At 40.8% G+C, this 25,148-nt stretch overlaps 1 protein-coding gene across 5 annotated transcripts in view; it reads right to left on the bottom strand.

Moving 5' to 3' along the window:
• PLAG1 (PLAG1 zinc finger) overlaps positions 1-25,148 on the bottom strand; it is a 44,394-nt gene that overhangs the window by 7,894 nt on the left and 11,352 nt on the right. For 3 of the 5 annotated variants that reach the window (XR_014793178.1, XM_084864443.1, XM_084864445.1), the window contains exon 2: positions 5,296-5,400. The exons of the other annotated variants lie outside the window; for them this stretch is intronic. The gene's annotated coding sequence lies outside the window, so the exon portion shown is untranslated. The remainder of the gene's footprint in view (positions 1-5,295; positions 5,401-25,148) is intronic. 5 annotated transcript variants of the gene reach the window in all.

Raw genomic sequence — 25,148 nt, 5'->3', positions numbered from 1 at the left:
GGGCAATTTTGTATACATAACAATAATGAAAGGGGATATTGTGTGCGTACAGGTTATCTTCTATGTTTTACATATTAAAACAGTGACTCACATAAAAAGAACAAGCAAACATGAATCATACATCAAGGGTCAACTAAAACGAATTCTTATTAGGATGCTGGCAAAGGAAGAGACTTGTATTGAAACTGTTTCTATATTTAAAATGTCACAGTTCTGCTGTGATTTTTTAACACTTACCTGAGTCAATAATTCTTTCATATTTAATTTAAAAGTCAAACATATATTTTGCTAATTAAGGGCAAATGTCATCCATAATCAAAGCTTTATTCTCCTTTATGCTAATTATAAGACACCATTAGTAAACATTTCAGAAAATATCAATATTTGCTTAAAACATGTTTTTCTTATAAACAGGTAGGTAGCAAAAGGAAACTTACCAGTAGTTAATACTTTAATTTACATATATAAGACACAATAGAGCTTTGAATAATTGAAATAAATTATTAACAAGATAAAATAATTGAAGACAGTCAATTTTTGAAGGGTGACAGCATGCATAAAAATAATAATATTCTTTTTGATCCTGTATGATAATGTGGAAGTTTTTTACAGCATTCAATTTTTGTAGGACTGTAAAATCACTTATTAAAGAATAAATGGAAAAAAATATCTTGCAACTATAAAACATCTTAAATCGATCTAAAAGCAGACTGTAGGTAGCACTGGGGCAAGAGCTGAGTCAGTTTTATTCACTGCTACTTCTTATAAAAGTAAAATTTCTGGCGAATTAATGCAAATAATTAAAGGAGGGCAAGTGCTTTCCAGCAACAAAATGAAATATAGGCTTGCTCAGTCATTATAGTAGACATAACACAGAATATACACATCTATGTTCAAGTAAAAAAACAAACACACACACACACACACACAAAAAAAAAAAAACCCACCCAAAAAACATAAATGCAATTTGGTTCAACAAACTAACTGGCACTAAGCAAGGTATTTTTGAAACTTAGCTTTGTAATGCCTTAGATGAAAACAATAGCAATTATAATAAGAGCTGTCTAAAATACTTTTCAGAAAACAAGCCTTCTCTAATTAATCTATTGCTAAGGAATCAATTAGTTAAAGTAGATAATATCAATTCAGTTCCCATTTCTAATAAAAATTTCTAAAGTGAAAACATGCCGAGTGTCTGCATCCATGCCTGCTATGAAGATGAAGGATGGCTAGATGGTTAGATGGTTAGACGGGGCCGCTCATGTCTCAAGAGGAGAAGAGAAAGAAGCAGGAGTGCCCACTGCAAAGCAGGAGACATAGCAGAGAGCTGGGTCTGGCACCAGAGTTGGAAGTAGGTACCCAAATACCTGGAATATTGAAATTTCAGCACTTAGTTTCCTATAGATGTCACAGTTAACTAAAATTAACTAAAAACAAGGATGTCTTCTTTGAATTGCTGTATTTGATGTTTTCAACTTTTGAGGAATTAATGAAAATGCAGTTCTAGGACAACCCTTTTGAAATTTACCATTAAAATTTAGCCTTAACTGATATATATATATATATATATATATATATATATATATATATATATATATATATATATATGTATATGTATATAACTTCACCTGAGGATATTTTTTTCCATTGCTTTTTAGAGAGTGGAAGAGAGGCAGAGGAAAGAGAAGCAGAAAGAAAGATCAATGTGATAAAGACACATAAATTGGCTGCCTCCTGCACTACCCTGAAATATAGGCTTGAACCTGTAACCCAGGTAACTGCCCTTGACCAGGAATCAAACCCCAATACCCTTCCATGCGAGGGCAAACACTCTTAACTACTGAGCAATACCAGCCAGGGCACCTTAACGGATATTTAGAGAGTCTTATTTTTAAATACAAATAAAAAGCAAGCAGAGAAGTTAAGGAAAATAGCAGAAGTATTTGATTTTAAGAACCAAAAGGAAAAAGTCAATGAATTCCAAAGCAGAACCAACAAAATCCAACATCAGTTTTCTTCTCTGTAAATTAGGATGTTCCTTTTTGGGTCACCTTAAACCTGGGTATGGCTGTTTATTTTGTTTTTGGTTTCCTTAAACCAGTAGTCACCAACCTTTGGGACCTCATGGACCACTGGTTGGCAACCGCTGTTCTAGAGTCCCAAAGAGAATGACTAGACACTCTGATGATGAAGATCAAATAAATTTTATCTTCCAATTCAGAAATATTTTCCTTGGTTAAGAGATCTGATAATTATGCTCCTTTACCAATTTTACTTGAGCAAGAATGAACTTCAGAACTTATTTTATGGAGCAAAAATGTTTAGGTTGAAAAGTTTTCTTCTCTTTTAGAAATGCTCTTTTAATGATCCTTAACTTAAAAATTAGCATTTCTTTTAACTACTATGTGGGGGAATTTTGTCCCCTTTGGTTGTATATTTTTATCAAAATAAAAACTAAAAAATACAGATGGGTGGTACACCAGGGATGTTTTTATTTTCTTCACATAGGGCAATTAGTATTTGTAAATAGAAAATGAAAGAGGAATAGTGCAAAAGGAAAGCAATGAGGTTTGAGAGAGCAATAAATTGCAATTATATCTTTATACAACCTAAGATTGCTTAATGAAAACTTACACCGTTTTTTAGAGGTTTTCCTGGTTTTGTCTGTTTGTTTTTTTCCTTTTTCTGGCATAAAGCGTTTCCAAAATATTAGTGCTCTGGTTAGGATTAAAAAGTAAGTGGCTACAAGTCAGCTCAATCTGAAAATTTCATAGTTTTCAAATTGCAAAGAGTTGTTTTTACTTTTAGTACCACTGACCCCTTAAATTTCTGGGGCTACCATAAAAATGCTTAACACCCGGTATAATAATGTTCACACTGAAGGACCCTAAACACATGGAGGACATGCCTCCATTCATTTTGGTTAACTGTCTAATGATATTAAAATTACAAATACAGCATAATCCAGGCTTCATGTTTGAACTCCCCAAGCACTCATACTGAATCGGTCTATAAATTGAAATGAAAAGGCAGAAATAATACACATGAAGACAAAGTGATGAGGAAAGAAGGTTTTCCTTAATAATACAAGCTCATGCAGAGAATTAGTTTTAAGCCATCCCAAAGTAAAGTGCACTTTTAATATAGGTTTGTGGTATAGTACACAACAAGGTATAAATGTTAAGTGTGCAAAATCTTGAGTAGCACTACTCAATCTAATAAAAGCAGAACCCACATTCCAGGAAGGCTCCATACATGCCGTGATTCTGTCTTCCCTCAGTTATGCCCATGGGGCCGTCCAGGACAAAACCACTGTGGAAACAACCACTTCTATTTATTCCCACATTACTGAAGGTAAATAGGTCAGATCTAGGCAAAATTTTCAAGTCAGTAGTGGCTACTCCCTGCAGAGGACCCATGCACTCTTCCAGCTGTCACGATTAGAAGAGATCTGATAATTATGCTCCTTCACCAATTTTCCTTGAGCAAGAATGAATTTCAGAACTTTACTTCTCTGAGCCTTTTACCCCCTAAAATAAGGACTATAAAACTCTTAACACTCCTTGTCTCTCCTGCAAGACTGCAAATTCACAGAGAGACTATTATTCATCCTTACATCTCTAGCACCTGTCAGGGCCCTGGCATGCAGTAGATGTTTGATAAATATCTGTTAAACATAACTATAGTCCCTTAAAAGAATTTCAGGAATCAAAACAAGCAGGTAAACATGCTTTGGGGTTTGTGGAATCTCAAATTGGTTTAATGCAAGTCAGAAGACAACCCCCACAGAATGAAACTGTTTTGACAGAGGGGTGGAAACTCAGGGGAGCATCAGAGCCACCTGGGAGTCTGTCCTGTTTCTGTCAGTAGGTGTGGAAAACTAGGGAGATGAGCATATGCTGCTCAGAGGCCTGCAGGCATCCTGACAGGTACAGAAACACACCCCGGCAGCACTCAGCTGGCTGGCATTTTTCGGAATATTTGTGTTTTCATATTGTTCCTGAAGTACATGTCATCTGTACTGATAACAATTTACCATTTGGAAATAGCCAATGAAGTTTTATGGGAAGGAAAAAGGAGCAAAGTAAAATTAAAAATCTTTAAAGAGGATGTTCTTCATGTGAAATTAAAATGTGACGAGGATGTAGAAAATATCAGAAAATCTTTGACTGGCTACAGAGACAAGAGAGACCAAAAGAGAAAATCTATGTAAATGTAGTTGACTAAAAGTAATGAATTATTTTTCTTTTCCTAGCTTCTAAAAAAACCCCCAAAGCTTTGTTAAAAACAAGTCTAAAAACTACAATGAAATGGAAAAAAAAAAAAAATCTGTAACTTGAAACACTAAAAAACCATTAACATGCTTTCATATATTTAAAACATATTTATAAGATACAAATGACCAAAAAAGTTATGCTAACTTGACTTTAACACTTAATCTCCACAGAATGCTGTCATTCGAGAGTTTTAGCCAGATTAAAGTACTTTTCATTTTATTATAAAGCTCTGTTCATGTGGACTGTGAGGCCCTGCCTGGCTCCCAGCCTGCATTCTCTTTTTCCCAGGGCTGGGTCCTGCCTGTGGTTTGGGCCCATCCTCTGGCACTTGGCAAACCATCTTTGTTTTTCCCAGTCTTCCTCCCATCGTAGGCCTGAGGGTCCTGGACTCTAAACCTCCATCCTGTGCCTGAGGTCCTGCTCACAGACTTACCTGAAGCGAAATCCATGTGTACCTGATTTCCAAACATCGCTACACCTTGATTCTGTGCCACTGAGCTGCATTTACAAGTTGGGAAATCTAGATGCCTGTGCGTGTGCTCTTTCCAACAAGCGTGCTGTTGATCCGGAGTTCCTTGTTCTAGTACCTGTCCCATCTCAGCAAGCAGAGCTAACCTTCCCGCCTCACCTGCTTATAGTTAAACAGATCTTTCCCAGTAGACAGGAGATGGAGTGGTAACATGGGATAGTCTATTACTCTGAGCAGGATTCTGCCAAAGAGCTCAAGAGTTCATCCATGGGCTATTTGGGGCTATAACTAAGCTCTTATAGCAGTATGCATTTTGTGCAGAGTAAGAAAAACTGTTCCTTGTTAGTATTCCAATCCTTCCATTAGACCATAGCTATTAATGAAGTCCTACTGAGCATAATACATATAGACAGACCTTAAAATAGTAAGTGGCATGCTTATTATGTGGCATGCTTTTCAAAGCTTTTAATATTTTATCTCAGATTATTTAGAAACTGGAGTGATTTATCACTTTGAAAGCTATGCCATATAATGATAAAAGCCACCTACCTGAGTCCCTGCTCCAAACTCTAGCAAGGTAACCTTATTAATAGACCATGATAGAATGAAGCATTCTGGGTGCCAAATACGGCCAAAGCAGCACCAAGAGGCAACCTAAAAAGAAAAGAAGAGTTAGTTTGAGATTCGAAAAGTCAGACCCAATCTGGTCAATGGCATATGAACCAAATAGTTTTTTATTCATTATCACTTATTCTTTATATTTTATCTTTATTGAAAAATCTATTTCAAATCTTTTTAGAAACAAAATATTTACAGTACATTTAAAAGTGAAAAGTAAATAAATCAGTATCCCCAGATTAATATCTTCTTCCCTCCCACCAATCACAATTAAGTTATCTAAATGTTCATATTTTTTATTTGGTAAAATATTTATCCAAATCTGCTATTTCTCAAAATTGCTGCTATTTTCTTAAACACGAAACACATCACTCTTTTCTCTATACCAGTTTTCAGAAAAACCTTTTGAGGTGTAGATTCTTATTCTCAAGAACAGCCAAGGAAGAGGTCCTGCCTGAGTGTGTCCCTCAAGCCACCTGCTCCCAGGAAAGAGCACAAACCACGAGTGCAGATAAGGACAGGGGCATTCTCTTTATGACGAGAATATTACTGGATTGAAAGTAAATTCACAGGCACAAAAAGAAAAACCAAACGTACTTAAAGTTGTGGATTGCCCTCAGCTCCGTTCTGTTGGCGCAGGTAATGAAAACCTGCCTCTATGGGCAATAACCGAGAGAGAAAGGAATGCCAGGCGCTCTATGCAGAAATCATCTGCTTCATTTCCCCAGGCCAGAGAGTCAGTGCTGTTATACCTGGCTACCACTTTATTAATATAAACAGCTGGCAGTGAGGTAATAAATATTACCACCCCTATTATACCACCAATCTGAATTACTGGGGGTGCTAACAGACAAGGCCCCTCTTCTCTAGGATCTTACAAGCTAGTTGGGGCTGTAGGATAGATACCTAATGTCAAGTTAAGCAATATGACTATTAAATAAAATAGAAGCTGCCATAAGGCAGTATTAGAGTGAAAAATCAATAGTGAAAACAATATTATATGGTATAAACAAGTACCACAGGAGGTCAGGAGAGGAAAAGAATACTATGGTTTTTTTGGTGATTTTTGCCTTGAAGAATCCTGTATAATAAAAGCCTAATATGCTAAGTGTCAGGTTGACCAGTCGGCCGTTTGACCAAGGAGTAATATGCTAATGATATGCTAAGGCTGCTCAACTGCTTGCTATGACGTGAACTGACCACAAGGGGGCAGATGCCCTGACCAGTAGGTTAGCTTGCTGCTAGGGTCCAGCCAATTGGGACTGAGTGAGATGGGTTGGACACGCCCGGGAGCCCTCCCCAACTGGTCCAACCTCTCGTGTCCCTCTCCGGCCCCAATCATGCACCAGTGGGGTCCCTTGGCCTGGCAATCCGGGACCCCTTGGGGGATGTTGGGAGAGCTTGTTTTGGCCTGATCCCACAGGCCAGACTGAGGGACCCCACTGGTACACAAATTTGTGCACCGGGTCTCTAGTATTCAATAAAGAAAGGGGTGGTGGTGGACGGGGTGTGGGGGACGTGCTAGTTAGTCATAGAAAATTTTAAGTTAAAATTGCAGGTTAGTACAGATTCTAAGATGACCTTCTGGTTGAAGTGTAGCTCAGGGTATAGCTATTGTAGGAATTCAAATGAGAAAGGTTCACTGAAGCCCAAATGCCCAGGATATTGTATACTCATGTACTAAAGATGAGAAGTGAAGTAATAGAGAAACAATGAATGGGTCAAAAGCACTAAGAACAAGTACTTGGGGAGGAGGGAGAGTGAAAAAAAGGGAAGAGGAGGAGAAACAGGAGTGTTTGTTCGAATGAGACACAGGAAGTGGGTGCTGGAGTAGTTAGTCCAAAGCAGAGGCAAAACCCAGCAAAACAAGCATTTCCTAGAAGAAAGGCCACTTATATGCCTAGCAAAGGAGAAGACAAAGATAGCTGTTGTATAGCTTACTCTAAAAAATGATTCTAACTGAATTATTAGCTAACCCATGTTGGAAGAAACCAGGTAATTTAAAGTGTGGAGGGGAGCCCAGCCTGTGTGGTTCAGTGATTGAGTGTCGACCTATGAAACAGGAAGTCAAGATTTGATGCTCGATGTCTCTCTCTCTTGCACTCTCTCTCTCTCCTTCAATCTCCTTTCCTCTCTAACATCAATAAAATGTATTTTAAAAAATAAAGGGAAGAGGGGCAGAGACAGATCTTCAAGGTGAAGAATGAAAAAGGTGGCCAAATCCACAAAAAAGATAAAGCTGCTAAGAGTTATAGAACTACACTGCAATTTGTGCAAAGAATTCAACACTTAGGCATGAAGACACCAAACTTCAGCAAGAAAGAGCATTGTGGATAGGACGGATGGGAGTTAGAGAATGGGGGGAAAGAGGGAGAATCATCTAAATGAGGACATCTAGTTGAGTGACAAGGAAGTAACTTCCAGCAAGAGGATGCTTTCTTTCAAAGACCTTTCACTGACACAGAAGAATAAAGGTAAGATGGTGGCTAAAGGGGAACTCAGGATGCCAGGTGGGAAAGATAAGTGAGCCCTTTTGTGCTAAGGATAAAGAAACAGAGAAGAAAATGAAGCATTCTGGGAGACAAGGCAAAATGGGAAAGGTTTTTAGTAAGAAAAGGGATTTCTTTATAAACCTAGGAGAGAAGTATATTCATCCTGGAAAGTTTTTGGTAAAACAGGCTGCTTAACTTTGCCAGTGCCAAGTAAAGGGTCATATCTGGTTAAAAATGAAGGAGGAGCAAGGAACTTGGTTTGGGACAGGAGGGAAGATTAGAAGGCTATTCAGAGAACAAGAGAGGGGTGTTCAGGGGCATCCTGGAGGGTTTTATAAACACAAAACTTGCCATAAATAATTAAATTTCTTAGTTATTCCTGGTGGGAAAATAACACTGTTGAAACATCTCTAGAATACACTTTGGAAATATGTAATCAAAGCCTTAAGTCTTCATGTATGTTGATCTGACAATATATTTCTAAAACTTAAGCAACCCCCCCTTCACATCATATACAAACTTAACACTAAGTGAATCACAGACACAAATGTAAAACTAAAATTATAAAAATTTAATAAGAAAACATACTAAAATTTTGTCATATTAGTTAGCAAAAAGTCCTTGGCCACAACACTAAAAGCACAACCCATAAAACAACAAATTGATAAACTGAATTTCATTAAAATTTAAAATTGCTCTTAAAAAATGTTAAAAGAATGAAAAGACAAACAATAAAAAAAATAGAAGAAAATCTTTGCAAAGCATATTATCTGATACACAACTTGTACCCAGAAAGTGTAAAGAACTTCCAAAACTCCGTAAGAATACCCAATTAAAGAATGGACAATCTCTGACATATGCCAAAAGAACTTCTTCACTGAAACTGCCTCTAGAGCAATGGAAGCTAAAGAGAAAATAAACAAATCAAAATAAAAAGCTTTTTTACAGCAAAAGAAACCATCAACAAAACAACAAGAAAGCCCACTGTATGGGAGAACATATTTGCAAATGTTATCACTGATAAAGGTTTAATCTCCAACATCTACAGACAGCTTATACAACTAAATAAAAGGAAGATAAATGATCCAATTAAAAAATGGGCAATGGACCTAAATAGAATATTTTCAAACGAAGACAGAAGGAAGGCCGAGAGACACATGAAAACATGCTCAAAGTCACTAATCATCAAGAGATGCAAATCAAAACAATGTGATACCTTTTCACATCTGTCAGAATGGCTAACACCAACAAATCAACAAACGACAAATGTTGGCCAGGTTGTGGAGAAAAAGGAACCCTCGTGCACTGCTGGTGGGAATGCAGACTGGTGCAACCACTGTGGAGAACAGTATGGAGTTTCCTCAAAAAAACTGAAAATGGAACTCCCATTTGACCCAGTAATCCCACTCCTAGGAATATATCATAAGAAACTAGAAACACCAATCAGAAAGGATATATGCACCCCTATGTTCATAGCAGCACAATTTACAATAGCTAGGATTTGGAAACAGCCTAGATGCCCATCAGCAGATGATTGGATCAAAAAACCATGGTACATCTACACAATGGAATACTATGCTGCCATAAAAAATAAGGAATTCTTATCATTTGCAGCAACCTGGATGGAATTGGAAAACATCATGCTGAGTGAAATAAGCCAGTCAATGAAAGAGAAATACCACATGACCTCACTCATTTATGGATAATAAAGAACATTATAAACTGATGAACAAAAAGATAGATAAAGAGACAATAAAGCAACAAACAGACTGTCAAATTACAGTGGGGAGGGTAGAGAGATATGGGGGAAATAAGAGATCAACTGAACACTTGTATGCATGCATATAAGCAAAACCAATGGATGAAAAACTCTGGGGAGGGAGGGAATGAATGGGAATGTGTGTGTGTGGAGGGGGCAATGGTAAGATATGTACACATATAATACCTTAATAAAAAAATGAAAAAAAAAAACTACTAATATGCAAAAAACCCAAAAAACTAAAAACTAAAGAATGGATGAAATATTTGAATAGACATCTTAAGATAAATGGATGGCAGATATGTGCATGAAAAGATGCTTAATATCATATCACTAGGGAAGTGCAAATTAATATCACAGTAAGATACCACTATCTACCCACCAGAATGACTAAAATTAAGACTGGACATCTGATGGTATCAAATACTGGTGAAGATATAAAGCTAATGAAATCATATACCACTGATGAGAATGTAAAAATGGTACAATCACTTTAGAAAACAGTTTGGCAGTTTCTTAACAAGTTAAACATGTGCCTATCATATGACACAGCCATTTCACACCTATTATTTACTCAAGAGATATGAAAACCTTATATAAAGACTTGTATGTGAATGTTCCTAGCAGCTTTATTTGCAATAGTCAAACACTAGATACAAGCCAAATGTCCATTAATGTGTGAATGGATAAATTGTAGTAGAATCAGATAATAAACAAATACTAATTCGAATGAAAGAAAGTCAGGCAAGAAAAAACAGAGAGAGTACGTATATTAGAGGCCTGGTGCACGAGATTCGTGCATTGAGGAGGGGCCCCTCAGCCCTGCCTGCACCCTCTCTCAGTCTGGGACCTCTTGGGGGATGTCCCAAACCTGATTGGGCCTAAGCCAGCAGTCAGATATTCCTCTCAGAGTTCGGGACCCCTCACTCGTTACCGCACGCCTGCAGTTGAGGTGGGAGAGGCTCCTGCCACAGCTGCTGTGCTGGCCAGCCATGAGCCTGGCTTCTGGCTGAGTGACACTCTCCCCATGGGAGCGCACTGACCACCAGGGGGCAGCTTCTGTGTTGAGCATCTGCCTCTTGGTGTTTAGTGTGCATCATAGTGACTGGTCGTTCTGTCATTGGGTTGATTTACATATTATGGCTTTTATTATATAGGACTAGAGGCCCGGTGCACAAAATTTATGCACGGGGTTGGGGGGTATCCCTCAGCCCAACATGCACTCCTCACAATCTGGGACCCCTTGGGGGATGGTCTGATTGCCGGTTTAGGGGCATTAACTCCAGCCATTAGGAAAATCACACAGAATGTCCTTGACATACAAACAGTGTGGTTTTATGAGTTGTTTTGATAATAATGGCCACTCCTTTAAATAATATCTGGTTACATATAATATAGCTGGTACTATGTGAATTCAGAATGGTAATATCACAAAATCATAGAAGGTTGTAGTGGAAATAACCTTGAATTGTCTAGTCCAAACTTTTATAAATATTGGAATTTCCTAAGAAGTGTAACCAACTTTTGAGGCAACAATTTCTGTGAAAGGACTGAGGGACTTTGGCACTGTGTGCCTGCCACCCCCCTGGACTGAGGGGACTAGGTGCTGCCATCTTTGTGATGACAGGATGGTTAATTTGCATATTCCCTCTTTACTTCATAGGATGATTCATTCCATTTATATAAAATTCTAGGAAATGCAAACTAATCTACAGTGACAAGAAGCAGCTCAGTGGTTATCTGGGACAGAGGAGGGAACATTCACAAAATACATGAGCAAACTTCTGGGAATGATGAATATGTTTACTGTGCTAACTATGGTTTCAGGAATATAGACTTATGACAAAACTTGGTAAAAATGTATGCTTAAAATATGTGCAGTTTATTAAATATCAATTATAAACTCAAATTATAAAAGGAAAAATTTTCATATTGAGAAAAACTTAAAATTAATAAGGATAAGAAACAAATCTTCATATGGATTTACTTAACTTTGCAAAAAAATCCAAAACAACTTCCTGTGAACTGATAAACTAAAACCCTTTAAAAGGGCAATGACTCAAAATGACTAAAATCTTTCCTTCCCATTTGGGAGAGGGGAGAAAGAAGAATATGAGCTTAGTGTAAGAGTAATATTCAATCCTTATTAGAAAGGATGTCTGGGCAGTTTTTATTTATTTTTTTGGCTATAACACATTTTCTTTATTTTTCAATTGATGAACATTTAGGTTGTTTCCACATTTTAGCTATTATAAATAGTGCTGTTATGTACAACTTGTGCACAAATTTTTGTATTGATATGTTTTTATTTCTTGTGTGTGTATATATACAGGAGAGGAGTTGCTGGGCCATATAGTAACTTTGTTTAGCCTTTTGAGGAACTGCCAAACTGTCCTCCATAACAGCTGCACCAACCTACACTTTTACCATTAATGTGTGAGGGTTCCAATTTCTCCATTATCTTAGTCAACACTTGCTAATGACTGTCTTAAAAAAAAAAGTATAGCTACCCCAGTGAATGTGGACTGGTATCTCATTGTGATTTTGATATGAATTTCTCTAATGACTAATAATGTTGATCATTTTTTTTTCCATGTTCTTAGTGACCATTTTATGTCTTCTACGGATAAATGTCTTTTCAAATCCTTTGGGCAGTTTTTAGAGCCACATTCTCAGCTGTCACCCTTGGAGAAAGCCAGTGCAGTTCACCTGTTGCTTTACAGGCTGGCACATCATATTACATTTAGAGGCTCCAGGAATACACTCTAACTGGAACTAAAACCTGCAAATAACAAATAGTTCTGAGATAAGCTCCATTTATTAAATACGAAAGGAAGCGTCCACTGAAGTGTCTTAATTCAGCCTCTAGAAAGACCTTTTAAATATGTTAATTAGTGGTAGCTTTAACAAGAAAGAAGTGCCATGCTAATTGGTAGGTCTGACATGGTAAAATGTGTCATAATCTTTACAGTATAGCTCTGGCAGTTGTCTTTACCCTGCTCCTTTAAAACTCTGACTTAGAGAGGGCCTCAAAATAAAAATCTTTACATCGCTTAACAGAGCTGAGAGCAGAACAGAGGAACAGGCAAGGGACTTGCTTTTCGGGAATCAGAACTGAACTTGAATCCTGCCTGACTGGCCCTTACTATCAGTGTCACTTTGGACAGTCTGACCTCTCATCAGCATTTTCTGCAGGACGGGAATGCATACTTACCTTGCATTACTGCAAGAATAAACAAGGCTATGTACAGAAAATCTCTAGCATAGTTCTGAAGGCTCAAAATGCAAAGCTATTATATTTAGTGTGCTACTCAGAAATAAGTACTGCCCCAAATGGCCTAATGTGTACTTAAAAATAAGTTGTTCTGTTTTCTCCTTCTACTCCCCACCCTGTATATGCTTTTATACAGAATCACAGCCAACAATCTTTGAAGAAGAAACAATGGGACTACTCTATGTGAAGAAGACTTTGCGGTCATATGTAATGTGAGATTTAAACTAAAAGTAATATTTAGTGAAGCAGTATACTTGCGATGTTCTCATCTCTGGGACCAAATGGGGCATACCTGAAATTTTTATGGTGCTCACAGTCTCACAGATAATCTCACATCACAGCAAAAAAATAAAACCAATCCATGTGGAGCCAGAAGTCATTTTCGCGTGTTGAATGGGATGGTAATTTGGGAAATATGTGATTATTAACTATCCAGGGATAGGCTGACCCCTGCTTGTACAGGCTTAACAGTGGTAAAAGATTATAATGCATTCATGAAAATATTACTAAGATTACTAAAAATCAGAGAAAACAGCTACAAATTTAAAAACTTACTCTACCCAAGTACATACCACAACAAAATGTCACACTGTATATTCTGCAATATGAATCTCTCTTTCACTTCGTCCCTCCCACCCTCAATCCTGAGAATGAAGCAAGGGTTGGTTGGTAAGCGGGGTGGGGAACTGAATACCTTCTTGTAGAGTCAGGCTGGAGAAGGATTAGGTATAGAGGAAAAGCACAGGGAGGAGGGGGGAGCCAATACTGCAAAAACACTAGTACTCAGCTAATACTCAGCTACCACAAAAAGGCTGCTCTAATAGACAGTAACTTCTCTTTGTTTTTAAACAAGCAATGTGTGATTTTTGAGATTTTTAAATGATCATACGTGCACTATTTTTACAGTCTTGCTTATCCCTTGCAGAAGAAATGTTTCTAAATACTAAATGTAATCTTAACTAAGCAAATTTACATTGGGTCCACAATGTCAAATAGTTACCTTTAGCAACAATGCAGTGTCTGCCAAATTTATCCATAGGTACCTGCGCACAACACTGGACTTACTTGTTTTAAATTTTTTTACTGGCATTGCTCTTCATCAGAATGTAAGGAATGATACAGAGACCTGAGTATGTATTTTTCCATGTATTTTCCTATGCAATCCTGGACATGCCTTTGGGCCTTTCTGAACCTCAACATCTTTAACTCGAAAGAGAACACAGATGATTTTTGATTGACTGGAGTAACTGAGAAGTAAGGTAGAAAGAAGGCCACAGAAAACCATGGCTGGTGCTCTTTGGCTTTTTAAACGGAAACCCGTCTGGATAATATAAAACTATAGCTTTAATCCATGCCAGGCGAGAGGGGGAAAAGTGACTTTAGGAGTAAGAAACACAGGAAAAAAACCATCTTGGGTGTAAATCCAATATTTTCAGTTGGGTCCCAGTGAAGGCTGCAGAATAAGCTCCATTGGAGCAGACATATTGCCTTTATTATCCATTTCTATGTCTCTAACATCTAGAACAGTGGACACACAAAGGAGATACTCAAATATTTGTTGAATGAACAGAGGAGCAGAAGCGAGAAAGAGGGAAACTCTCCATTCTGTTGGCCAAATGGATCCGTGGAAGAAAACAGCTGCCTAACCTATTTGATTACTTTGGTGAATAATTAGGAATTGATTGTATACTTTAAATTTGAAAATTCTTTTGTATTTCCCTGGAGTATTCAGCAATCAAGAACATCTTGTTCTTTCTCGACTTGGCCCACCCTCACAGACAGCAGGACGCTGCAGTCACTGTGCCATCTTGTGGTCGTATCTAGAAAGTTCGTCTTTAGAATCTCCTTACCTGCACAGAGGCTCTGGGAATGGGCTGTAAAAATAAACTTTTGGGTAAATAAATAAACCTCTTTCGGGTTAACAAATGTATTATTAAACTATCGAGGTATCATGGAAAACACAAAGATTTATCAGGCACTAGTTGTACCATCAAAGAGTCTGTAATCTAATAGGGAAGGTATCCCAAAAGGATACCTATAATTTGCAATTTTTGATAACACAAACTAGAAGGAAGACCATGCAATAAAATAAGCATAGATTAGGAACAATGGGAATTCACAGAAAGAAAAGATTCTTTTAAGCTCTGGAGATGAGAATTTTGGAAAGAAGAGCCAGCTGAACCAAGGAAAGAAGTAAGATGTGGAGTACAGCCTCAAGGTGAGGAGCAGCCCGGAAAAGGTAGGCGTGCGGAGTGCGCAGACTGCAGGAGGAGCAGTTATTCCTTCCCTGACTGGAGCCACAGAGCCTTCGGGGAAGGAGTGGGAAAGGAGGCTGTAGAAAGGCAAGGCTGGGAGCAGACTAGGACCATGGGGAGGGCCTCTGCTTTAGGAAGGTGAACAGCAGAGTAAAAGGCAGTTTTGCTTGTGGAAACAATCTTTCCTGGTAATTACAGGGGTCACAGGGACTAGCTGTGTGGCCTTGGGTAAATGACTTACCTTATTTTCAGCCGGTGTTTCCGCAGCTGAAAAGTGAGATAATTAAACCCTACAGGGTTGCTGTGAAGAATAACTGTTACTTGTATATAAAGCACATGCCACAGTGATCAGCACTCGTGGTAAGTCACGGGCAATAACGTGAAGCCCTTGAATGGCAGCTGATTTAAGCAAGGGGGAACCAGAACAGGTTTTAAAGAGCCAGGTAAGGACCAGAAGAGAAGAAGGCCCGTGACGGAGACATGGGAGGGATGACTTGCAACACACAGGTGTTTTGGGGAATAAGTGTGGAGGGGGCAAAAGCAGGAACTCTACCACCTATAGAATGGACGGAAGAGGATGGTCAATAGTAGGATAGAAGGAATACTATCGAACAGGAGGAAAAGCAGGAAGGTTCTGTCATAGAAACAAAAGGAAGAGACTGGTCCATGGAGACAGTGATCAAAATAAAGACTAAACACTACTCCCTTTTGATTTAACAACCTGTAGGTTTTCAGTCATCTTGTAAAGAACTATTTCGGGGGTTGGAGGTTCCAGAATGAAATTATGAAGTTGAAGAAGGAATGCCAATGTGAGAATCCTGAGGTTCTAAGACTACATCACTCTTTGGAGAAATTATCAGCTGGAGGAGAAATTAGAGAGAGCTTTCTGTCACTGTTGTTTGTTTGATTTTTCAGATGGCAGGGGTTTGACATGTTTAGGTTCGATAGGAAGGACAAGGTAGAGAAGGAAAGGCTGAGGATGAGACTCAGAGCACAAGAAGAGACGGAGAAGGACAGGGTATGGCAGATGCTGAACTACAGACCCTGCAAGGCACAGGTGGACGACAGAGAAGACAGTAATCAATGTCGCTTCACAGGAGAGGTGACACCTGAGCACAGTTTTCAAGAATGAACAGACTTTGGCCAAGTGGACAAAGGATGACAGAACATTCTAGTAGAAAAAATAGCATGAGCGAGGGCAAGCCTACGAATCCCAGTCTGACATGCCTAAGAACTTCAGTAGTTTGGTGCGAGGTGAGGGAAAAGAGGAAGAAGGGAGAGAACATTCCCGGGGCAGAGCTGGAGAGTAACTGGGGACCAAATTACAATAGGCCTGGACTCAAGCTGTCCTTTCAGGCCTACTTTATACTCTCTTCTTCTAAATCACCCTGCCAGGGCCATTCCCAGGCATCTGGAAAGCCAATAAAAGAAAATGCAGGGGACAGAATTCTTCCAGGGTTGGGAGCAGTGAGGTGGGTACAGAGGGCAGTCGCTGGGGTGGAATGTTCGTAAGCACTAGTGAGAGCAAGCTGTTGGTGGCAGGCAGCAAGTGAAACCAGAAGGGAATGGACAGCCCGAGAGAAAAGGAGGAGCTGAGGGTGGCAATCATGAAAGAACAGGTTCAGCAGGAGCCAGGGAGTAAGCAGAGTTAAAGGACATGAAACAGGTCAGCAAGGTCCATGACAGGGTTCTAATTCAGAGGGGAGCAGTTCCAAGCCACAATGACAGGTTGCAAAACATTATGCAAATGTGAGGTATTTTTATTATGTATTGTAATTTAAGAGAATCTTGATTATGACTTTTGAATATCCCTATCAATCTAGATTTCTCAATGGACATCCTCTAGACAATACTTAAAAGTATCAAAACAGGTGCCAATTTGAATCACTATTGTTTTTAAAATGAATTATTAGGTAATATACAGGTATATAATTACTCCCTTCAATTACTTGCTTCCTAACTTCTGATTAGTTCAGAATTTTTCCTCTCACCCTAACGTGAATATGTAGCATTAATATAAAGTGATCTTCCATTTATTCTACATGGTCAGTGATCTAAAACATAGGAGGAAAGACAAAAAGGAGGAACACAGGTTCTGAACAGCCAAATTAGATGCTACAAATCCACACAGATCATGAACTTTATTGTGGAGGTGAGGACCATACCCCTCCCTCACTCAGTGCCAATCTCACAGGAAAAACGATAACAAGTTGAGTTACTGAGAGTTTGGGCACAGGCAACCTCACGTGTCAAAGGCAAATGTAATGATGGCAGCAAGAGGTGACTGCTAGGAAGGAAAACACAGAAAGAAAAATATATATAAGAGAAATGAAACGGCACAGACAGTAGCATGGTTTATGTGGTGGGGACGGCAAGAAAATGGGCACTCCCATGGACTGCTGGCAGCTACCTGAGGACAAACTGGCCATGCAATAGCCGAGCAAGGAAGCATTTATCATTTTGTCCACTCATTTCACTCCTAAAATGTTATTTAAAGAAAATAATCTGAGATGCACATAAAGATTTAGGCACAAGGCATTCATCACTGCATTATTCATTATTTAAAGACTGAAAACAAACTACACAGCCAACAATTGGGGGAGGCTAAATAAACCATGGTGTTCATCCCCAAGTGCTCTGGGTTTTGAGGACTATGCAGTAGTAACACATAATCACATGGGAAATAACCTTTATACAATGTCAACTTTTCCTAAGATAGAATACAAAACAGAGACCCCAATTTTGTTTATAGAAGTATTATTTATTATATAGGTTTAAAGAAAAAAAATGCCAGAAGGAAATACCTCTTAGTATTTATCATTTTTTAAATAATGTGAACATTAATATACCAGAAATAAGATATATATTTACTATATTTATATTGATGTTATAGTTATTGCTTATAGCACCTAATTGAATATTTACCTCTTACATATTCAATGGTTCCAACTTTTCTTTCTAGGGCATTATTATATGTTTGGAGGCAAAACATAGAAGTTGAATCTCACATAAAATGAGGAGACACAGGAGCACATCAAACAATCCAAAAGGGATGCAATTAGCAAAATCCAGACTTGTGAGAAACTCTGCAGGACCAAACCAAAACCAACACCTAATTTCTTCCACAAAAACTTTAAGGGTGAGGAAAAAGAAGGGGTAACTTTAAGGTCAGAAAGAATTTTAAGAGATATATCAATTAACTGTAGATATGGTCTTTCCGAATTTGGATCATGTAAATGTTTTTAAAAAATTAAGAAACAACTGTGGAGATATGACACTAAATATCTGATATTAAGGAACTATTGTTCTTCTGAAGTGTGATAACTGCATTATGATTATACTTTTAAAAAGCCTGAATATTTTGTAATATACCAAAAATATACAAATGATATGAGATAATTTTCAGGAGAAGGGGCTAGCATGGGTAGAGGGACAGACAAAATAAGATTGGCTGCAGATGCAATAACTGCTGAAACTGGTTATGGGTATATGAAGATTCATTCTACAATTCTTCCTATTTTTGTACATCTTCAAAATATTATATAATAAAAAGATTTTAAAAAATCTCAAGAAGCAGTAAACCTATAAGAGATATACTGTGTGGGTACTTAATAAAGACTGGAAAGTCAGAAATTATTTTCATGCAATTAATAATGCTTACAACTTCTGTGATCTAAGAAATACACATGATCATTTCTGAAACCCTGACTCTGCCACAGAGTCACAGACCAACCAACTGATCTATGCTACTCAACTGAAGCCAAGTAGATATACTTCTGAGGGTATGAAAATAAAGTGCGTAAGAGTAACACAGTAACAATATCTTTAGTAGTCATGGTCTTACAATTATATAAACTATACTGGCAAATGGTTTCTAACATTTAGGCTTTCAAGTACACAATGGCCCCAGACAGACCAAGCAGCACGAGAAAGCATTTGTTGCACTTGATGATGGAGAGAGTAAGTGATTGAGAGAAAGAGAGTAAGTGAGAATGAGAGGGAGAGGGAGAGGGAGAGGGAGAGGGAGAGGGAGAGGGAGAGGGAGAGGGAGAGAGGGAGAGAGGGAGAGAGAGGGAGAGAGGGAGAGGGAGAGGGAGAGGGAGAGGGAGAGGGAGGGAGAGGGAGAGAGGGAGAGAGGGAGAGAGGGAGAGGGAGAGAGGGAGAGAGAGGGAGAGAGGGAGAGGGAGAGGGAGAGGGAGAGGGAGAGAGGGAGAGAGGGAGAGGGAGAAAGGGAGAGAGGGAGGGGAGAGAGGGAGAGGGAGAGAGGGAGAGAGGGAGAGGGAGAGAGGGAGAGGGAGGGAGGGGGAGAGAGAGAGAGAGAGAGAGAGAGAGAGAGAGAGAGAGAGAGAGAGAGAGAGAGAGGGAGAGGGACAGAGAGATTGCCTAAACTGGTGAGGGTCAGGAGAGGAGGCAAAGACGTGAAGGTCTGTGAAAGAGGACAGCTGGATGGAGGTGGCAGGGTCAAGTGAAGGCTGTGAACCATTTTGGCCTGGAGAAATCTTGAATATCCCCACTGGCTGCAGAAAAGGAGCCAATGGAATGAACACAATTTCATATTCAATGACACAGAAAAGAGATGATGCACCTTGAGCAGCAGCATAGAGCTTCTTAGCAGCTAAGAAAAGAAGGGGTTAAGGTATAAGTGAGGCTGGTGGTCAGGGAACAGACTGTTGACAGGGCATATCTGATATACTCATTGTTCTCAGTGAACTTGGGGCAAACTTAGCTAATGTCTATTACAGTAGAATATCTATTAGACTATTAGCTATTAATAGATTAGTATTATTAGAACATAAATATTATATATTTTTATTCTATTAAATATTAGAGGAGACTATAAATAAAATATTGATAAAGTAACATTAGTCTATTAATAGACTATTAGACTCTTAAGATAGTTCTACAAGAGAACTATTATCATCATCATTATTAGGTAGAATTTCAGAGTGGACAGGGCTGTTTAACCCTTTGCACTCCGAACCATTCTGGACATTGGCTACCAGCTACTCGACGCTACTTTGCGAAACGGGCGTTGAATTAACTCAATTCCCCGTAATCACTAATAAACTGCAATGTCCCCTGAGAGGGGACATACGAGTGATATGCTAGAATTCCGATGTCCCCTGAGAGGGGACATCCGAGTGATATGCTAGAATTCCGATGTCCCCTGAGAGGGGACAGAGGAGTGCAAAGGGTTAGAAAACAAAAACCTTATGATGAGCACTTACATGAACCAGGTTCTATGCTGGAAATTTTTTCATGTATTTCATTTAATACTTAGTTACCTGACTTCTCTGAGCCTCATTTTCTTCTCTGTGAATGAGGGGTAAGCACAGTACCTACCTGATGGTTAGTTGTCAGGAGGATTAGAAGAGCCATGGAGTAAGCCCCTCATAATGTCAGGTGATACTGCTGTTCCAGAGAAGTCAGATAACTTCCCATTCCTGGGGTCAGTGACAGAAGTAACTCCGCAGAAGCTAACCAGCTTCCTTGGATTGCCAGTGATGGGGAGAGAGCAGCACAGGGTGAGAACATACAGGAAACAGGTGGCCAGAGGGGTTGGCATAAGGCAGTAGTGGAGCCATGAAGCAGGCACCAGATTCAGGGTCCGGGGATGGCTGAAGGTGTCTGTAAGGAAGTTAGTTCCCAGCAGCTGGGAAAAGTGTGTGCAGGTCCCCTGGACCAACTCCAAGGGAGTAAGGAGGCCTGAAGCTCAGAGAGCCTGGCTTCTTGTGGGGGCACCAGAGGCAGTGCAAGCGGGAGGGAGCCAGCCCCCATGCTGCTCTGGTAGGAGAGAAAACAGCACCCACTGAAGAGTGGTCAGGCCCTAATCTTCATGAAAGATTCTCTGTGAAAATCCAGTGGAGGCATCAGGATAGGACACACCACTCATGGGACTGAGAAGCACTGCGAATATTTCCCCACCCTTTCCTGGTGTGCAAACACCAAGGGTGCGGGTGAGTGCGTCTCCCTCACTGCCCTGTGTCCTGGCTTTCGCTTGGCCCAAGTCTCTCTCCTCTTCAAGGGTCTCCTGCCGTCACCTCCTCCCCACCCCCTCCACTCCCAAGTCTGACTCTCTTTCCCCTCTTGATGTGTACAGATGCTTGTGCACCTTCCTCTGCAGGTGTCTCTCTCACCCCTCCCGTCTGGCTATGTGTGTGCATTCACCTATGTCCTATACCAACTTGTTTCTGAATTTCTGTTGTCTTGCTTTTCCAGTTGGGGATGTGTCCATCTCTCTCCCCTCTCCTGATGTGTGAGCATGCTCCCCCCCCGCCCCCCTCTCTGGGTACTTGTGTTTGCAAATCCCTAGGTGTCCGTGTGTCTGATCACCACTGTGTGTGTGTCTTTCTCCCCTCCAGGTGTGTGTAAGTCCTTCTCTTCCTGTCCCTCTCCTGCTAAGGATGTGTACGTGGTGTCTCCCTCTACTCTGGGGGGGCTGTCTCTCCCACACTCTACCTGTCTGTGTATGTGACTAGCTCCTTTTGGGGATGAGTGTGCCTCTCTCTCCCCATCCTAGTGTGCCTGGCGTCAATGTATCTCTCTCCCTAACCCCCAGTGCTCTGGAGTGTGATTCTCCCTCTACCTTCTGGGTGTGTGTGTGCTTTTCCCTCCTCAACCTGGAGTCTGTCTCTCTCCCCCACCTCTCACCTTCTTCCACCTTCCAGATGTACATCACCCCCCTCCCCAGCCCCCAATCCACCTGTGTCTTCCCCCAGGCAGAGGAAAGATAAGCAGAGTTGTCTGTGTGTCTTTCTTTTTCCTCTCTGAGTATGAGCTGGGTGTGCTTTTCTCTCTCTTCCCTCTGTATGTCTTTCTCCTGCTCTCTCTCTCCAGAAATAGAAACACTCATTTACACATACATACACACATACATACAGTCTCCTGACATACATGTCTCCCAGGCTCTCTGTGTTTAGGTATGTGTGCCTGTGTTTCTCTCTGCAATTCTGGATCTCCCTTGGCCCTGGGTGCTCTGGTGTGTGTACATCCTGTCCCCTTATACACACATCCATCTGTGTCTGCCTTTCCTTGGGGAATGTGTACTATCTCCACAGCAGCCTGAAAGGCTTGCTGTGGGTGAGGGTTGAACTGCCTGGTGATGCTGAGGAGGATCTGTCTACACATGATGGAAAGGGCTCAGGCCATGCAGGGAGGAGGAGATGGAGTAGGTGGTGGTGGTGGTGGGGCACAGGATGAGAGAAGCCACCTCCCTACCTCCCAACCTTGTGGTCTTGAACTTCACAGTTACAAGGAGACTGGCTGCAGCTCCTGAGGGCCCATTCCAAGTTTCTTCCTGTTGACCTGGATATGGAGCTCAGTGCTGCCTGTCATGCCTCTACTGGGACACCCTCCTGGATGACTAATCACACAGCCCCTAAGTGCTGCTTCAGGCTTCTGCCAGCTTCTCTCTACCACAGGCGACCCTCCAGTCTGCCCCTGAGAACCGAGCACTCCTCCCCAGATATATGTGGGCCTGGTTCCAGAGAGAGAAAGAAGGGAGAAGACCAGGGCTCAGCCCAGTAAGAAAGATGAACATGCACAGGATGGAAACAGTGCCCCAGAGCCATGACTGGAGATGTCTGTGCAAGCACAAAGGTGTCACCCCCAACCCAGAGCTCCAAAGGAACAGGGGAGGGAACGGATGAGGGAGGGATGAGCAGAAAGGTCACTAGTCACAGGGAGCCGCACTCTCAAGGTGCCACACACCTGAGGGAGGGGATGACTTCACCCTTTAACCACAGGAAAGGAGAGTCTTGGAAGAGAATGAGGCCTGAGGTGACAGCCAGCCTTCAAAGGGTGACCCCTGCTGTGCTAACGGGTTCTACCGCAGTCTGGGCTGGTTGTCCTCAAATGGGACACAAGACAGTCCAGCAGGGCGGCTCTCTGGCTTCATGCCCCATCCTGCTCCTCTGACTGGGTTTGGAAGTGCTTGGCCCAGCTTGTTCATAACTTGCTCCTTCTCATCATTTAGGCCTCCACACAAAGGCGACTTTATCAAAAGGTCTTCCCTGACCAGTGTTTCTAAAGGCTCCTTCTTCCTAAGGCCCCCAAGACTCATCATCCTTGTATTTATTTCCTTCAAACCACCTACCCGAGACAAGAGCATTCTGCTTCCTGTCTCTCTCCATTGCTCACTGAGGGTGGGATGTGGCTTTGTGTCTGGCACTGAACCTGACCCCTGACATGCACTCTGAATAAGAGATTGGAGGAGAGGTATCCTATACACAGGTGTGGAGGTGTTGGTATACATAGAAAAACAGCTGTAGGAGTCCAGGAGGGGGTAAGGACTGAAGCTTTTTTAGAACAAAGCTGCAAGGCAAAGAGACCTCAGAAGAGGTAGCGGTGCTCAGGAAAAGTGTACACTAAGAGAAGAGAGGTGGTGGACCAGGGAACCTTGCAAGTCATGGGAAATGCCAAAATGCTGGTCATTAGGGATAGGCAAGAGAACAGGTGCCATCAAGGGGAGTGCCAAGGTGCAGGAAGCAATAGCAGGAAGGAAGAGCAGTGATAGAGGGAGTTTTCAGAAATGCATCAAGTACTGCAGAAAAGCCAAGTAGAAATAAAATGGAAAAGAAGCCACCACGTTTGATATGTGGGAGTTACTGATGGATGGTCTCTTCAAACAGAATATGGAGGACAGGATGGGTTGAAAAGGAGATGAAGGCAACAGAGCCTGGATGCAGACTCTTTCAGGGAGTCTAGCACTGATGGGAAGGAATATACTTGAGGAGGGGGTGGGATGAAAGCAAAGGTCATCTATGATATTCTGTTTTTGACAGGGGAAGATTTAAGCATACTTTGCAGGTTGAGAGGAAGAGATGGGTGATACCAGGATGGGAGCGGTGAGTGGGCTGGAATAACCCAGTTAGCTCCAGCAACCAGAAAGATGCATGCCTCTCAAGATCATGGGGCCCAAGTCTCCCCAACCAGACCAACCTCCCTGAGACTCAACCAAGTTCGAAGGGTTAGTGATGAGAGGACTGAATAAAGGGACTGAGAATGGAGACACAGCTAAAATAGTGGCTTTCCATCACTGAAGACCCTGCTTTGAATCTCAGTGGGTTCCTCTCTCAACAGCATGAAAACCTTTCAGTGTGGTCAAGATGCAATACATCCTGGCCCCAGTCTCCTTTTCTAGCCTCATCTACCATCATTCTGCTCACTCCTGACACCTTACTCTCCAGCTACAGAAGAGGACCCTGCATGGCCTCATGAGAAGACCAGTCATTCTTCCCTTGTTCTTAGCTTTCCCCTCCTATTCCCTGCTCTAGGACCACCTTCCTTTGCGAGTCAGATTCACTTGTTGGTATAAACTGCTCCTTCCCCTATGTGTCCACTTTGTGTAGGTCCCCAAAATAGAAGTACTAAACCTACAACACAAGATCCAACACAATGTAGAAAAGGCAGTTGAGTAACCATGGTCCTTAAGTCTGAATTGCTAATTTTAGGGATGTTGAGAGTTTAAGATGCCAATCGTCCATTGAGGTGGCAACATCAAAGAAGTCCTTGTAAATGTACAGCAAGTCCTCATGTAATGTTGGTGACAGGTTCTGGGACTTTTAAGTGAAATGACATATAAGGAAATCAACTTTACCATATACTAATTGATATAAACAAGACTTAAGGTCCTATGGCAATATGGCAACTCATCAAAGTTACAACAAAATGAAGCTGGATGAAACGCCATTTAAGGACCTGCTGTATGCAGGTACTGAACTAGCTAGTGAGAATGGTCATCTGCATAGCAGTGAGCCACCAACTCAAATCTGAATTATATTAACATTTCTGTAACTCTTCTCTCATATCCATGGGCTCAATTTATTCTCTGGATTTCTAAATCAGCTTAATTTTCCTAACTCATCCTATACTGCTCAAAAAGCTACAATGTCCTCTACAGCACAGAGGGCAAGTTCCTCAGGTTGCCAATCAAGGTTGTTCCCAATCAGATCTCAGCATACCTTTCTAGTCTTACCTTGATTGCTCCCTAACAAACCATCCTC

Source organism: Pipistrellus hanaki (genome assembly GCF_964339955.1).
Source record: "Pipistrellus hanaki genome assembly, chromosome: 17".
In the NCBI taxonomy this organism is placed as follows: Eukaryota; Metazoa; Chordata; class Mammalia; order Chiroptera; family Vespertilionidae; genus Pipistrellus; species Pipistrellus hanaki.
This window is presented reverse-complemented; position numbering and strand designations above follow the sequence as displayed.